Source organism: Xiphophorus maculatus, chromosome 13 (assembly GCF_002775205.1).
Source record: "Xiphophorus maculatus strain JP 163 A chromosome 13, X_maculatus-5.0-male, whole genome shotgun sequence".
Classification (NCBI taxonomy): Eukaryota; Metazoa; Chordata; class Actinopteri; order Cyprinodontiformes; family Poeciliidae; genus Xiphophorus; species Xiphophorus maculatus.
The window spans coordinates 10026682-10042568 of NC_036455.1; positions in this window are offsets into that span (position 1 = coordinate 10026682).

The following is a 15887-nucleotide window of genomic DNA, read 5'->3' on the forward strand; positions in this document are numbered from 1 at the left end:
CCGGCTGTTGTTCTCTTCTTGTATTTACTCCAGCAGATGGCAGTCTGAGCTCAAACATGAACCTCTCTTTCCTCTACTGTAAATCATGTAAATCTGGCTGAGGTTAGGTAATACACCATTTGTTCACAAATCTGGGAATTATGCAGCTTTACTGGAAGTTAGGTTTTTGGAAAGCGGCTGCTACTGTGAGTTTTTTTCTCTCCCTCGGTTTCTGAGCTTTTTCTTATAGATTTTGGTCTGAATTAATGAAACATTTCTAGGGGAAAAGGCTGAGCCATGCCCTCAGTAACCAAAAAACGAGCTCTGCCCCATTTTGTGGCATCGACTCTTCCTCAAACACCAGTTACACGCCGCAAATGGTTTGGCACAGACTGCTTTGAAAACACAAGCGCAACAGCAGCCTTGCAGGAGGCAAAACTTGAATTATATTTTGGGTGAAGGAAAAGGGAGGGAGGTTAAATTAAAAGGAGGTGAATGAAGAGTTAACCTGCACTAGACTCGTGTGAACTGAGCAGGACCTGCTCCCCTCCTAATCAGAGCAGAGAGAAAGGGATAAAGGAGGAGGCGGAGGGTGGGAGAGGGCGGAGGGATAAGGAGGAGAAAACGAGAGTTGACACGAGTGGTGAGATGGGCCGAACAGAGGCCATGTGAGGACAGCAGAGAACATTTCCACTACTGACCTACTTCCACACGCTCCCTCTCTCTCTCACACACGCATACATACTCAGAGAGAATCTATAGAGCCGCCTGATGAGGACTAAATCTCTTGTTTAATTCACCCCAAAAACTCCAAAAACAGAACACGCCGTGAGATAGCGGTCTCGTTTTCCTCTTACACATATTACCTCCACCAACACTTTGACAGACATTCAAAGCTGTGAAGAAAAATGACAGATCTTGTTCCATTTTTGTCTTAAATGTTTCAGTTGAAACTAATTTTAATATCAGATGACTCGATTTGATGAGAAAAGCAGTTTTCATGTCATGTTTTCTTTTACCAAGGGAATAATGCCATCCAAACCAAAATGGCCCCATGTGACCATAATTGCCCCCTATGCCTAATAACTGCTTGTGCCACCCTCGGTAGCATCAAGCATTTCTAATATCAGTTTTTTACATTGCTGTACAGTCATTTTTGCCCACACTCCTTTCAAGAAATGTTTCATTTCAGCCACATTTGAGTGTTTTTCATAATGTTCAAAATCATGGCAAGGCATCTCATTCGGATTAAACTAGGAATTTCAACAGAGCCACGACAAAAGCTTGATTTTTTTCTTTTGATTTTTTTTGACCCATTAAGTGAACTTGTTATGCTTTAAATAATTGTCCTGTCTCTTTGAGTGACTGAACATTCTCCATCAAGAAAGCAGAATTCATGCTTCCATGAATTACACCAAGTCGTCCACATCCAAAACAGCCCCACATCATCACACTACTACCATCGTGTTTGAATATAGGTGCTTCCGCTTTTGGCTTGTTTTTCTTAAGTTTTGAAGATTATCAATGTGTTTTTGTTTCTTCTTGGTGAATATGAGTTTGATCTTTTTGGGCAGTAGTTTTCCACGGAAGCCATTTTTACTCAGTCTCTCTCTCTCATTGCTAAATCATGAACACTGACCTTAATTGCGGTGAGTGAGGTCAGCGGTGCTTTAGATGTGGTTCTGGGCTATTTTGTGACCTCCTGGATGAGTCATCAAGACACTCTTGTATTAGTTTAGGTAAGGTGGACATTTCCGAGAATGTTTGAAATAGATTTGCCACCCTTTCCAAACTTCTAAATGTTGATGACTTTGGCTCATTTTCAAGGGGTTACGGTTACTGTTATGTGGCACCTTTTAGATCTTTTAGCCATTTCATTGCACAGAGTCCTTTAGACCTACAGGAAATTTAATTCCCTCTGCATTTCAGGGTCAGACGTTGCACTTGACGTGTAGTCGGAGAGTTGCATTTGTTATATTCTCTCTAAAGCTCTGCAATGATGTCTGGATGTTTCAATAGGTACAAAAAGTTAAAATCTTCTGAATTTACATCAGTATTTGTGCCATTCAGTTAAGATTTCATAGAGCTACAACCTTGAAAAAGATTGCTTTCTATTGCAGTGAGGCTTTTAGTTCTAGTTTTTAGTTTTTGTATCAGCTCCATTGCTTGAATGATTTGTCTGGGCTGTATTTGTCAATGTATTAAAAGATGAGAAATTCAGTTCAGTTCTAATCCACTTTTGAAATTAAAAGCAAACGGCTCTGCATGCTTCTTCAACATCTGCTTTCTTGGTAAAATGACCTAAAGCAAGCAGTGTTCCTGCATCTGAGTGCAGCAAATCATTTGAGTTTCTTCTGCGTGTCACAAGATTGATCGGTCTAACACAGGCTACCTTCAAGCATTCAGATCAATAGATCAGAGTGAGTTCATGAGCATCTCCTGCTGAGGGAGGTTGATGCAGTTATGTAAAAAAAAATAGCCTTAATGAAATTATTCAGCATCGTTGCTTACATCTATCTCTAACTTATTCCTCTGTGTTGTAAGTTGGGCTCTCCATGGATCTCAGTTGTTTGCTTAGCTCATCCTACAGATCTCATCTTGATTTCCCCAAAGCATCATTTTGCCTCCACTGGTTTCACTTCTTCACATTGTTCCCATAGTGCACTCCAACCATCCTCCTTGGTTCTGATATCGGTGTCCAATGTTGGTTCTATGGTAGTTGAGTCTGCAACTGTTTACATACACACACACACAAAAAACAGCTTTAAAGTCTTCAGTAATATGTATTAAAAGCACATTTTTGTGTGCACTGGTGACCCATGACTTTCTCCCTGGGTCACCACAGATACTGCCTTGGATTATTTCTGAAAGACTGGAAACACCCAACAGAGCTGAGACTTGGAAGAAGTCTAACCTAGAAGTCTATATCATAACTTGGCCTTTGTCAATTTGTATTCTTGCCCATTTTTCCTGCTTCTTACTTAAGAACTTTTGAGGGAAAACATGTTTACGTGTTACCTAATAGATCCTGACCATTAACAGGTGCAATGATGGAAAGATAATCATTGCTATTCACTCTGTTAATCGTTATAATTATATGCCAGGCTGGTGTTTATCAATCCCCAATATTGTGGTGTTGTCTTGGTTCATTCAGCACAGATAAAAAAGTTAAATGAGGTTGAATGTATTTAGCTGAAGAAAACATTTTGTAACTAATTTTAAATAAAATATATCAGCTTTTTTTGGGCTGTATTCAGGAATATATGATTGTTTTATTTGACTGGAGAATGGAACCTGAAATAAAACAATATGCCAAATTCAGGTTCAGATCAAAGAAGATATTTTTTACACTTCGTCAGGAATTTCCGTCATATGTCTAACATGCACTGAGTTGAAGACTTGGGTAATTATCTAAAATATACATCTAAAATACAGGCAAAAGTTAAAAATTCAACCCATGAGCAACCTTATGACCAAACCTGAACTTGATATTATGCTTCATATAATGATTGGTGATTAGATAAATTAAGTTTAGCAACCAAAGTGCATGTGTTCTTCAAATAAACTAATAATACACTCCTTATAAGCCTGTTTAAAATTTATGTCTCCTAGTTTTATTTTTTTATTGGAAATTAAACCTTCAGATTTTTAATTTCTCAGTGAATGCACCACAAGCACAAAAATAATGAAGAACAAAGCAACAATTCTCAATGTTGTTTCTAATCCGTTCGACAAACAGGCAGGCAGTAAACTCCAGGAATGATGGAGCTGATGTTTATTTACAATGCATGTGTGACTTGTGTATAAATCACTCCAAACCGTTCATTACATCAGTTTGTATGCAAGGTGCAGAGTTTCAATAGTTTGAGTCTCAGCAAAAAAAAAAAAAAGGCATTACATTGCGTAAAATATGGATCTCTTCCTGCTGACTAAGCAAGATTTCATCAGAATGTGACATCCAGTATTTTTTTACTACTATATGCTGGTCTGAACTCAGCTTTTTTGGTGCTTTCATCAAGGGATTTTTCATCAGACCTGTCTAAATTCAATTTTATATCAGCCACAAATTTGGAAGAACATTATGTAATGTTTTCAAATTAAGGACAATAGACCTAAACCATTCTTGATTGCTCTAGTTTCATGATTAAGCTCATTCTCCTGCTAAAAGGTGAATTTACAGCCCATTTTCAAGTCTTTTGCAACCTCTAATGGGTTTTCTTCCTGGAATGCAAAGTATGTAGCTTGATCCATCTTCATATTAATCCTGACCAGCTTCCTTCCTGTTGCTGAATGAGTAAATAAAATCAGAATAGCTACTGTACTGTCTCCTCAATACTTATTGGCTGTAATTTTCATCCATGCAACAATAAAAAAATAGGGAATTAGCTTTGGGTCTTTACTTCTCAAAGCTAATTCAGATAAAATGTGTCATAGACGTTTCATCAATACGTCAAAAGTTTTGGAAAGCAGGGTAGGATGTATTTTGTAAAATTCCTTGGTAGATTACTTGTAACATTGAGTTATCTGAAAGGACTGGACTTTTCTTAAACAGTAATTGGGACATTGTGATCCATGCTATTTCTAATTATCTAATTTGAAAGCTCTGATTAAAATCACCTGGTGGAAACAATGGACAAAATGTCAAATATAATTTTAACATCTTACTTCTTCACAGCTGTGAAATTTAATCTCTCAATGCATTAATGTGTAAAAACATTCAAGCCAAAACACACAAAAAATGTCATTTAATTATATTTTTCAGGTAAGAATTAGGGTTTATTCACAACACAAGGTGGATTTGTTAACCCCAAATGTTTTTATCAGCAGATTTCTCAGGGTGCAATCATCCTGGCTATGCTATCCTTTTTTAATCCCTTTTGTTTTTTTCAGCTGATTACGCAGCAAAGAGCGAGCGAGCAAGGGGGAGACACGGAGTGCGAGAGCAGGAGAGAGAGAGGAGGAAGGCCAAGGCTGTCTGGTGCCGGGTGGGTCATCCAGAGGACATCTCTCCTCGCTTCACCTCATTCATGCACGCTTTCCCTCTACGCCTAACTCTTCCTATATAACCCCCTGCCTCTGCCATCCTCCACACATCTGCAGTTCATGCCCCCGGTCCCTGCCGGCTCGCTGCATCGCCCTACATATCCAAACGCCTGGGTCACTGTATGACTATACGAGTGGCTGCAAGCAAAGCCGGCTGCAGCACGAACGCACGGATTCAACCATTCCAAGTCTGGCAGCTTAGTCATCCGCTCATTCATTTATGCACGTTTTCATTTCAGTCAGAAAAAAAAGACAAAAAGAGGAAGATAAATTCAGGCTATGCTTCTGTCACAGCAAGACCATTCTGATCCACAGAAGTATGCAGTTTCAACATGTTAAGGAGTGAAGTTATAAAATTTAGCTGTTATTTTAATGTAAATGCAAAAAAAAGAAATTCAATGCAACACATTTCTTTCTTAAATGTTTGTAAATTTGCGTTTAGGTTTAGAGTTTGATGCACACAGATTTATTACATTATCACAGCTTATTAATTATAGTATTCATTTTATGGTCTCTTCAGTTACCAATAAAGGAAATGTGACCGAAGGAAACTGAGTTATGAGCTTAAAGGCTGAACAGTACTGCAAAGAGATTCTAATAGAAAAGATTTTACAGTTCTGGAGAAAAGTACTGCAGAACCAGACCAGAGAAAACAATTCTGACAAAAAAGGTCTCATTAGGATACAAGACCATCATTAAAAAGTAGGATTTGGATGGAACTTGTATTTATAAACAGAAGTAAAAACTTTAAAAAAAAATGTGTGCAACCTATCATCACTTAATGAGCCACACTTTGGAACCTGTTGCATTAGTTTTTAACACTTGGTGTCACATCATTTTTTGTCTAGGTTTGGGAATGGGAGGAAATGAAAACAAAAGACTAACGTTTGCAAATTTTTTCTCAACCCCAACCTGGCACTTTTAATGAGTGGCAAATATGAGCGACATTAGAGTTATGATGGGTTTTGAATTAATAAAAATACCAGAGAGTTCGGGTATTAAAGCTGGACCTGTGCGAATCATTCAAAGTTTAATCTCCTATGACGGAGCAACAAAGAAATATTATATTTTGTTAGCATATTTATCCTGGCAAGCTCAATGGATAAACTATTCATGCAAAACAACAGACTGAACATAATAATAAAGACCATTAAGACATAAGAGCATATTATTTTTAGTTCTCTACTTAGAATACTATCAACCTAATTCATAATTTCAGAAATTGGATTACAGGCATATTAATTTTTAAACAAAGTTTCTGAGTTCAGTTCTGGTGAATGCTACGTCTTGATGCTAGTTTTTCTTCGTTAAAACATATCCATCCATCCAGCCATCCATCTATCTTCTGCTTAATTTAGGTGTCTACCACCAATAAGCATAAGAGACCCAATTTTAACATTAAAATAAATCTTGCAGTTCAAATACATTTCCCAAAGTTATCGGAAACATCTATGAGACACTACACATCATTTGGACAAATTTTAAACCATAACATGCTCCTTGGAGCGATATCAAAAAGGGGATAAGGCTACTATTAGTTGGAGTATCTTCAAGCATTCAGCATGCTGAGCTGAGTGAATTGTCTTAGGTACAGACAAGACATGAGCTCTAGTAGCATTATTACTGGGTTATTTCCAAGAAATTTTAGTAGCACTGGCTGTAGTTCCAAAGCATTGGAACGTATGTTTGGAGTGAAGATGTCTTTGTTGTGTGATGATGAAATAGCTGTCCCATAGCATTTGCTATGGAATCAGATGCACAGGAAGGTGATGTGGGAGCACTATTTACATAAAGCAGCACATCTATCAATGTCATTGTGTAAAGTCATTACATAAAGGGGGGATTAGTAATAACTAAGTTTCCATTTGTGGCATCACCCTTCTTACACAGTGAATTTGATTTGAACTCTATAAAAGATGGTGAAGGAATCTCTGAATCTTCAAAGAACTTTTTTTTTTTACCTAAAGTCTTTTTATAAAGACCTCTCTTCTGTAACTATATTACTTCAGGTGAGAAACAGCCTATGTGAATAAGATGTTTCTCCTCATCCTCAAGTTGTAATATTTAGTGTTAAATGTAAAGAATTCACATTTCTGTTGCTTTTCCTATCTGCACCACCACCTGCTTATGTGAAACATCCAGTCATTGCATATCTGCAACTGCAAGACTGATTCATAATTGATACAGTAGGACGTCCGTCATATTTCACTTTGTCAAATTAAACAAATTTTGTTTTTTTCAGCTTCTCAAAGTGTAACAGCAGGTAGCAGCTGTCCTTTAAAAATCAGCACTTATTTTCCCCCATTTTATTCTGTCAGCCTTCCCTTTTTTAAAACAATAGATGTGTCATAAATGGAGAAATCATTATTCAAGCTAACAGTCGTCACACCTCTCATTATATCTATTCAGTCAAAAACGAGGAAGAAAAAGATGATGCAAACCAGACAGCATTTCCTTCCACAGTACATTTACCCAGTTTGCCGTTTCCTGTCAGAGCGCTGCGGCTCTCCTCCTCCTCCTCCTTTTCAGTTCGCTGATAATCCCTTCAACATGTGAATAAGTCATCCACCGCTGCCAGCTCACAGACAGGTCACCCTGGCTTTCTGGGTTTTATCTAACCTGGATTTCAAATGTTAACATATGTGATTTAAGATGTAGACCAAGGCACCTGGTTGGTTTTGGTTTCTTTTACCACTAAATAACATGAAAAGACATGGAAAGAACACACTTAGATATGTCAACTAAGGAAAGCAAGCACAGTTATCCTAAGAATATTCAGCATATATTTTATAATAAACACACTGATTTTATATATAAATAAATTCCCTCTCCCAAATTTTCCATGTGGTGCCTATGAAAAGTATTGACCCCCTTGGATCTGTTTTCCCTTTATAGATCATGAACAAAACTTGACTTTTTTGAACAAAACAAAAACAACTTCTTTTTTTTTTACTTTAATGTCGAAGGGAAAACTTATTGCATGTGTAGCTCCCAATCAGGCTTGTACATCTGGACACTGCAGGGTTACTATATGCCGACTATATACTATATATGCAGACACTATGAAATATCTGAGGAATCTCAAATAAAAGTCTTCACATTTGTTGCTTCTTCATTGATCCAGTCTATATGGTTCCACTCTACAGATGGCATTGAGCTCAACATTAATGCTCCTGCTTTGTTATGAACCAACACCGGCTGCTCTGCCTGCTCAGTTGTTTGCCTTTTCTTTGGAGAAACATCTGCCAGGAGTACATACACTGAGTCTTTTAGAGAGAAGCAGTTTGTTTATTTTTAGCCTTTCAAAGAACTCCACCTAAGATATGAGAAAAGATAACCTCTGATCTTTTTTCGAAAGCTCATTTCTGCTGCTTGTGACTCAAGTCCATTTCTTTTGATAAGTACACATAACTTGTGGCCTGCAGAGAGGATAAAAGAACATAGATCAACAAGTATAGACAAGTACATTAGCAAAAAGCAAAAATATCACTTCCTCAAGTTCGAGTTGCTTTTGACTGACAGAATTTACACTCCAGCCTCCTGATATTAAAACATCTCTGGCTGGCTATTAACTTAAATATTTTCTGAATTGAAAGAGATTAGACTACTGCAATGCTTTTCTATCATCAATAAGTTTCCTGTATTCACAGAGTTGGGGACCAGAGTAGTAAGAGTCCATCCTATTTATTTTGATATCCATTCACATGGAATATTGGATTGTTGACAGTATTGCATGTAATCAGTCCTTTGTGATTGCAATACAAATATTGTGATGACTTTAATATGATTAATTGTGCACACTAATAAACCTTTTGGCACATTTCAACAGAGAGATTGTCATGAAAGGTTAAAACATGGTTGACCATGAAATGGTAAATCAGAACTTTTCAGAAAATGTAGTCTCGGATGCCTCTACCATAATTCAGGTCAGTTTTTAGTGTTCTTCACCACATCCTCTATGGAAATGTGTGATAGGACATCCTCCAGTGATTCCTCTAGGGTCGGGGTGTTTGCAGTGGGAATTCTTATTGATTGCTGAAGTCCTGCCCTACAGTCTTTTATGAAGTATTTTTTATTTGTTTGAATTTAAGAAGAAAACGAGCTTCAATGTGTTGCAACATTTATTTATTTTGAAATATTTATTGTATAAATGTTGACCCTTTCGTTCTGTTCCCTCCCGATTTCCACATTTCTGCTCCGGCTCTCAGTTTGACACCTCAGTGGCCCCCATCTGGCCATTTCAAAACTTCCTGGAGGTGCTTTGAGGGTTGACAAGATTTTAAGGCAACAACAAGAAGAACTGCATTTATTTATATTGATAATGTAAACTGAATTTCCTATATTCTGGAGATTAATGACAACAAAACAGCTCCTGTGAGATCATATCCTTCTGCACAGATATATATTCTCTTCATTGGATGAACTGACAGTTTGTTTCTTTCATTTCCCTGTTTAGTAATAATTCCTTCACTATGAGGGGCATTTGTTGGATCAATCCAACCAACACAGAGCCCCTATATTAAACCCTCCCTGAATGAACTACTGCCCGCCTTGAATTCCTCAGTTCTGACAAATCACTTGGCTGGTGCACATTGTCCTCAAAAGACCTCTGACAGGCTGCATTCACGCTGATGGCCCTCAGTCTTCAACCGCAGCTCAGTGTTTGAAAGTGCTTCAACTTAAAAAGATGATTGTTTCTGAAATGGCAGTAAAAGCAGCTGTGTAAAGCCCTGTCCCCTGAAAGTTTGAACCGTGCAGAATGTCATTCAAAAGCCTGCATTTATGTTGTTTTAGGGCTCCATCAGTGAACACAGAAAGTGCAGCTCAAATATCAGAACTGTACAATAAAAACAGCTTTCAGAGAAACACGAAAATGTGTATAGATAAATTAAAAATATCAGTTTTAATATTTTACCTAATTTTTTTTGTGCAGCCTAAAAATGCTTTTAAAAAGTTACCATATTTTGTTTTTTCAGAGTACATACCACAGCATATTCAGTGCTGAAACTAAGATGACTCTTTCAGCAGCATGGTGCAAGAAGAAAAAAGAAAAGAAAAGGTTTACCACTGTATTGCATCAGCTCTTCATGTAACATCTCTATTAGGTGTTTGGATCATTTCCAGGAGTCTGAAAGTAATACTGAGAACTGCTGCAGTATTTCAAGAGTTATAATACTTTATTTTTAATCAACAGCAGGTCAAATGTTAAAAATTAGTGACAGCTCAGGAAAGCAGACTCTTAGCACACAGATATACCGTAGAAAGAGATGCTTTTTGACATTAGCTTTCTTTTTGTAATTAAAATGTCGCTATGATGCATATTTTTCTTCAAACATTGTCTTAATATTTTGAAGGCCTACTTTTTATAATAAAGGACAAATCCTTGTGATCATATGGTTACTTGAAAAAGCCTTGATTTAAAATGACAAAAAATCCAGAAATTCATTACAAACCAAAAGGACCAATTAGCATGTTTCATTTTATTTAAAATTTTACCCTGTGACAGCTTTATTTATCCATTTTTTTATTTTAATCCAACCAAAAAAAAAAAAACAACTCAAAATTTCATACATATCAAGATAAAGTGCACCCAAAGTCCCTTTTGGAGATTGGCCTTATTGACATAAAAAACTAACTACGTAATCAGCTGGAATTTTAACCAAAAACAATCTGCCCAGCAATTAAACCAAAAGAACTGAGCCTGAAAGGCAGCATTTTGGATAACAGAATCAAACTCTTTCCCAAGTAGATAAGAAAAAAATAGAAACAAATAAACACTGATTACTTCTTGTTTCAGAGCTACACCTAAAGGGCAGTAGCAGGTATCCTGAAATGCAAAAATGCACCGAACGGATCAACACAAAGCAAAAACATTCTCAAACACAAAAATAACACGTCTACACCTGGGCAGACTGTGAAAAACATAAAAGCTGAAAACTATAAACCCAAAGACATACAAGCTAAATATGGCTTAAAACATGCTGTACTTAAAGGCATAAAAACACAGATGTATTAATGAATAACTGCTGAGTTTTAAACTGGGACAAAATCTAATGTTAAGTTGTCATAAATAGAAGAAACGGTGTGATGCTTTAGACTTCAGAGACTCTCTCTAATGCCCTTTAATAGCGTTCTGATTTTGTACTTTAAAGCTAAAGAAATTTACATTTTCTGCAAGAATTTCCTAATTTCAGAGAGTAAGAATATTTTTCTGGGTATATTGATCTTTACTGACCAAACCAGTCAAAGTTAAAATAAAGAAGCAACTTTTATAGACTGAAAACGTCATTGTTTCCAGATTAGTTAGAAGCACATTGATGCTGACCGTAACGTTTATTTGTTGGCTGTGACCCTGATAAAAACAACAGCAATTTGTGAGCAAGAAGATTCCAGACAGATTCATTTTAAACCATCTGCCAGGCAGCTGTCAGGACTCTCTCTCCCCTGCTGTGCTGGGAGGCCACAAGTTATGTTCCAGTTGTATAATTACATCCAAAAGTTGAACATATCAGAATCTGTAATCTGCTACAGCTGACAACATAAAGGCTGTTTTGATCTATACATGTTGTAGCTTCCAGGCCTAATGTGGGTTTGTTGTAGTTTCCCAGAAAATGGCTAACAGAAGAGTACACTTTGTAATTGACTTTGGGAAAACAACAAAGAGGATTAATGTCAAAAATACCAGGAAGGATGGGCAAATGATCAGAGGATAAATTCATATTCTCAAAAAAATCATATTTTCAAGAAAACCTCACAGTTGTAGTTGAAACTGATCACTGAAAAATGTTAGCTTGTATTTACCTTCTGTAGTATGAAATATTCAAATGATAAAACTGTGCATTCCTTTCTTTATATTTTGCTTATAATGGAACAAAACCATTTAAATCTTTCTCCAAGTTATTTGACAATCAACAGGTTTTTTTTTCAGTTCAGTTCTTGTGTCTGACTCTGAAAACATGCAATAAAGTGAAGAATCCAACCATTAGCTTTTTTGTGAATCACCTTGCTGGTGCCACTCTTATGTCATACAGGACACGTATTTTATACAGGACATGTATTTTATAAAGGACATGTATTTCTATTGCTTATGTCTGATAACAGACAATCAAAATATGCAGAAACTTTGTAAAGCATCATTGGCAGTGCAAGAATTGATTAGTGTGATGACATAGTGAGAAACAATTCAGGATTTTGGTTTCTACATTTGGAAAGTCAATAGGGAAAGTCAAAACGGTTTTTAGTTGAGCACTTTCAGCTGTTGTCACATTGTTTCCCATTTAGTCATGCATGTTGGCGCAATTGAAAACATGAGTCATGTGGGCCTACACATTAGAAAAATAAAGGACATTTATGTAAATCAACACTTGTGATGCATTTGAAATGTGTGTTGATTTTAAAATGTTTATGTAAAGTTTGTCTTCACCGAAACCAGTCTATAATTCTTTTTCTTCCTTTCCCCCCCACCATTCATTTTAACAAATCAGCTAACAATCTGAGAAATTAAATTTTGATGCTGTACCAGCTGATGTTTTAGTTTTAGTTTTAACCATCTGACACCATCCACACTAAGCTATGGAGTGAGACAACTCCATAGCTTAGTGTGACAATAAGTATGATTATAAACTTACCACAGTGACATCTGGTGTGACTAATCTACTTTGTCTAAAAAAAATCATTTCAGTTTAAATATTCTAGTTATATTGTCTGTAAGTCACAGATGTTTCCTTGCTGTTCATAGATTGCTATCCTGGAGTTTCCTGACCAGTTTTTATTCCGTCTCTGTTTTTCTGGGGGGGTTTTCCTCAAAAGTAGGATAAAAAAATTATTCAGTTTGTTTGTTTCTTTTCCTGCAATAAATCAGTATGAAAAATGCTTATAAATTTGTGTTAAATATGAACGTTTTAGTAAAAATATTAGAAATTTGTTTTCTAGTCATGCCTAAAACTAAAGAGCTCAAAATTACGATTTAATTAAAAATGATCTTGGTTGTTTACATACCTTCAGGAAATCTGAAGAGGTCACTTAGCAAGAATTTATATTTAAACTTTCAAATTCTTACTAATAAACCCAGTTGTGCAAGACTTTTGCTTACTACCAGATAAAATCCTGCTTTTTGGTCTCTTGTTGGACTGAAGGTTTGCAGCTGTGGCTCGGAGACATGTCAGGATCCATAACTTGTTGCTCAGAGCTCCTAAAACTCATTAAAGGTCAATACACAAACCTGAAGCCTGTTCCTCTGAGCTCAATCAAATGAATATTTATGGCAACAAATATTTTCATAAATCTGTTAATCCAATTTCCAGGAGGAATACACACAAAAGCAGCTTGCAATCCATGCCAATGATTTTACAGTATCCATACAATCAGTATACGGTGGAATCTATAATGAAGTGCACAAGCTTCTATTATATGTCCTTAAATGGTCTTTCACAGTAAGTACTCTCATGCTACCATTTTAATTTGGCCTAATGGATATTTAAACTTCTCACAGGTTATTAATTAATTTACTAATTTTAAGCCATCAATGTGAAAAATTTTTGAGTTGCCAGATTGTAAAAAACACTCCATGTTGAAGATTGAGGTCATTAATTCATTAGTGATTTGCTTCAAACGAGCCTTACTGCTACTTATCTTTTTGTAATTGCTAGTAATTAGGTGATTTAATCTTTAAATAATTAGATTCTGGTCTTGACATCCTAGAAAAGGATTTTGCATTCAGAGGCGATTCCTGATTAAATTACAAAAGGATAAAGAAAAGACATAACTGGACATCCAATAACCAGATATTTATTCACAATACAGCTACTTATGAATCTCTAAAGCTTTAAATGACTGAATATTTCTACACTCAAACTAACAATTGCTGAAGTTGTGGATTATTTATTTCCCAATTCTTTCTGGAAAAAGAAAGAAAACAAAACAATAAAAAGAGGTCATGACCAGCACACATAAACTTACAAACCTCTGGAAAGATCCACTTGAGTTGTGCTATGATCTACAAGAAATGAAGGGAAACAGCTAAAAGAAGAAGCCACTTGCTATTTTCTGGCTACGTCACTCAGTTTAATTGATTCGAAGAGTCCTATATGCCAGACAAGTTGTTTATTTCGCCTCCTGTCATGGTCACAAGAGATAACTAAAGTTTTATTGGCTCATTTTAGAGCTTCTGTCTTTGTCATGGCCGTATTTATAAATGGGATGTGCTTAATTGCAGTTCCATGTCAGCTGCCTCGTCTGCCGGTTCTCTTTGTCTTCTACAAATTCACGATTAACATTTGGTCTTTCCCATGGCAACATGTGCAATTTGAAATATCTTTGCTTTGTCAAGACGTACAAACACAAAAGCAACAAACCAACATCAGAATTTTCCTCTGAAACAGATTGTCATTTTGCATCCTCTGTCCGTGTAATTTTAAGTCATGAACATATGCATGTTCAAATACAGGATTTACTTGCAGCAGTTATTTATTTGCTTTGGGGAATTTTTGCCCACAAGAAAACACTTCTCCATACTGCACTGATGGAAACTAATAAGGGTTTCTTTTTCTGATGTCACTCAATACTCAGGAAACTATTTATGCACCAAAAAATCCAGAACTATACTACATGTGTTTATCTAAATAATGTACAAAGCAAAGACTTAAAATAACAAAAATAGTCATGTCAAAAACAAAATGTCAGTATTTCAGAGAAAAAAAAAATAGATATATTCAAAAGGTATTGTTTTTCAGACTGTATACATGTAAACAACCCTCCAATTAAAAAACGTTTCTGCAAGTTTCGTTTCCTTTGATTCAAAACAAAAGACTAACTGTGGTGTTAAGCTGCTTCAAATGTGTGTGTGGTTTTAAAAGTAGGACTCATTTAGATTCCATTCAGGGTAAAAACTTCTAATATAGTTCCTTGTCTTTGCAGTTTTAAAAATGGCAGATTTTACACTCTGGGCCATATGTACCACTGAGATTTCGCAGTTTTTATACGCAAACTACAGCTAAGAAAAAAAGAGACATACTATGTACATCTATATTATTCACAAAGCCCATTTTCACTTTTGTTATGTCAAACATAACATAGAACAATTGTTTGCACCTGTCTTGTGTCTGTATTTGGTGAAAAAGTCATGCATATGTATAAATCACACTAAATTACCAATGAGGCAATTAGTGTCAGATTTTCAATGAACAGTGCTGGGTGTGATATTGAGTTTCAGTGAAACATTTCTTTATTCTTGCAGTGTAAAGGAATAATCCTCTAACCAGGGCCTCACAATACTGTGCACTATAATACCAGCTGCCTCTTTTTCTGGTGAATAACTGTCATTGCAATACTAATGTGTCAATGTCCTCCACAAATTATGACAAGTATCAGGTCAGGTTAGCAAGAGGTGGTCAGAAGCAACTTCTTATGTAAAAGTGGTTTTAATACAAGACAGGATTTCACTAAAGGATCAAGGAAACCTTTAGTGCTTCTAAAGGTAGAAACCAAGCAAATGTGTTTGAAGAAATAGGGTGATGATAGAATTGAAGATACAGACAGAAGCTGCTGGCATGCAGAGTGAAAGTAAACAAACAAGGGCCTGGATCACCACTATTAACGACAGGATAAATCTTCTGTTTTAAGGAAATTACAGTTGTTTTCATGTTCAGCCAAGACTTTGATATCTGTCGAACCTTGCTTATATTTTGACAGGTTTGCTTGTATATTTGTTTGTATGTTAGTTGCTGAGTTTTGTAAAGCGACAGAGAATATTACAATATTTAAATTACTCAATCATTTATTGATTCTGTCAGACAAGTACAGTCATTGTAAAAAGAAAGTGCACCCAATGTCAGTCGCCGGGGTTTCAGTCCGACTGTTACCAGATT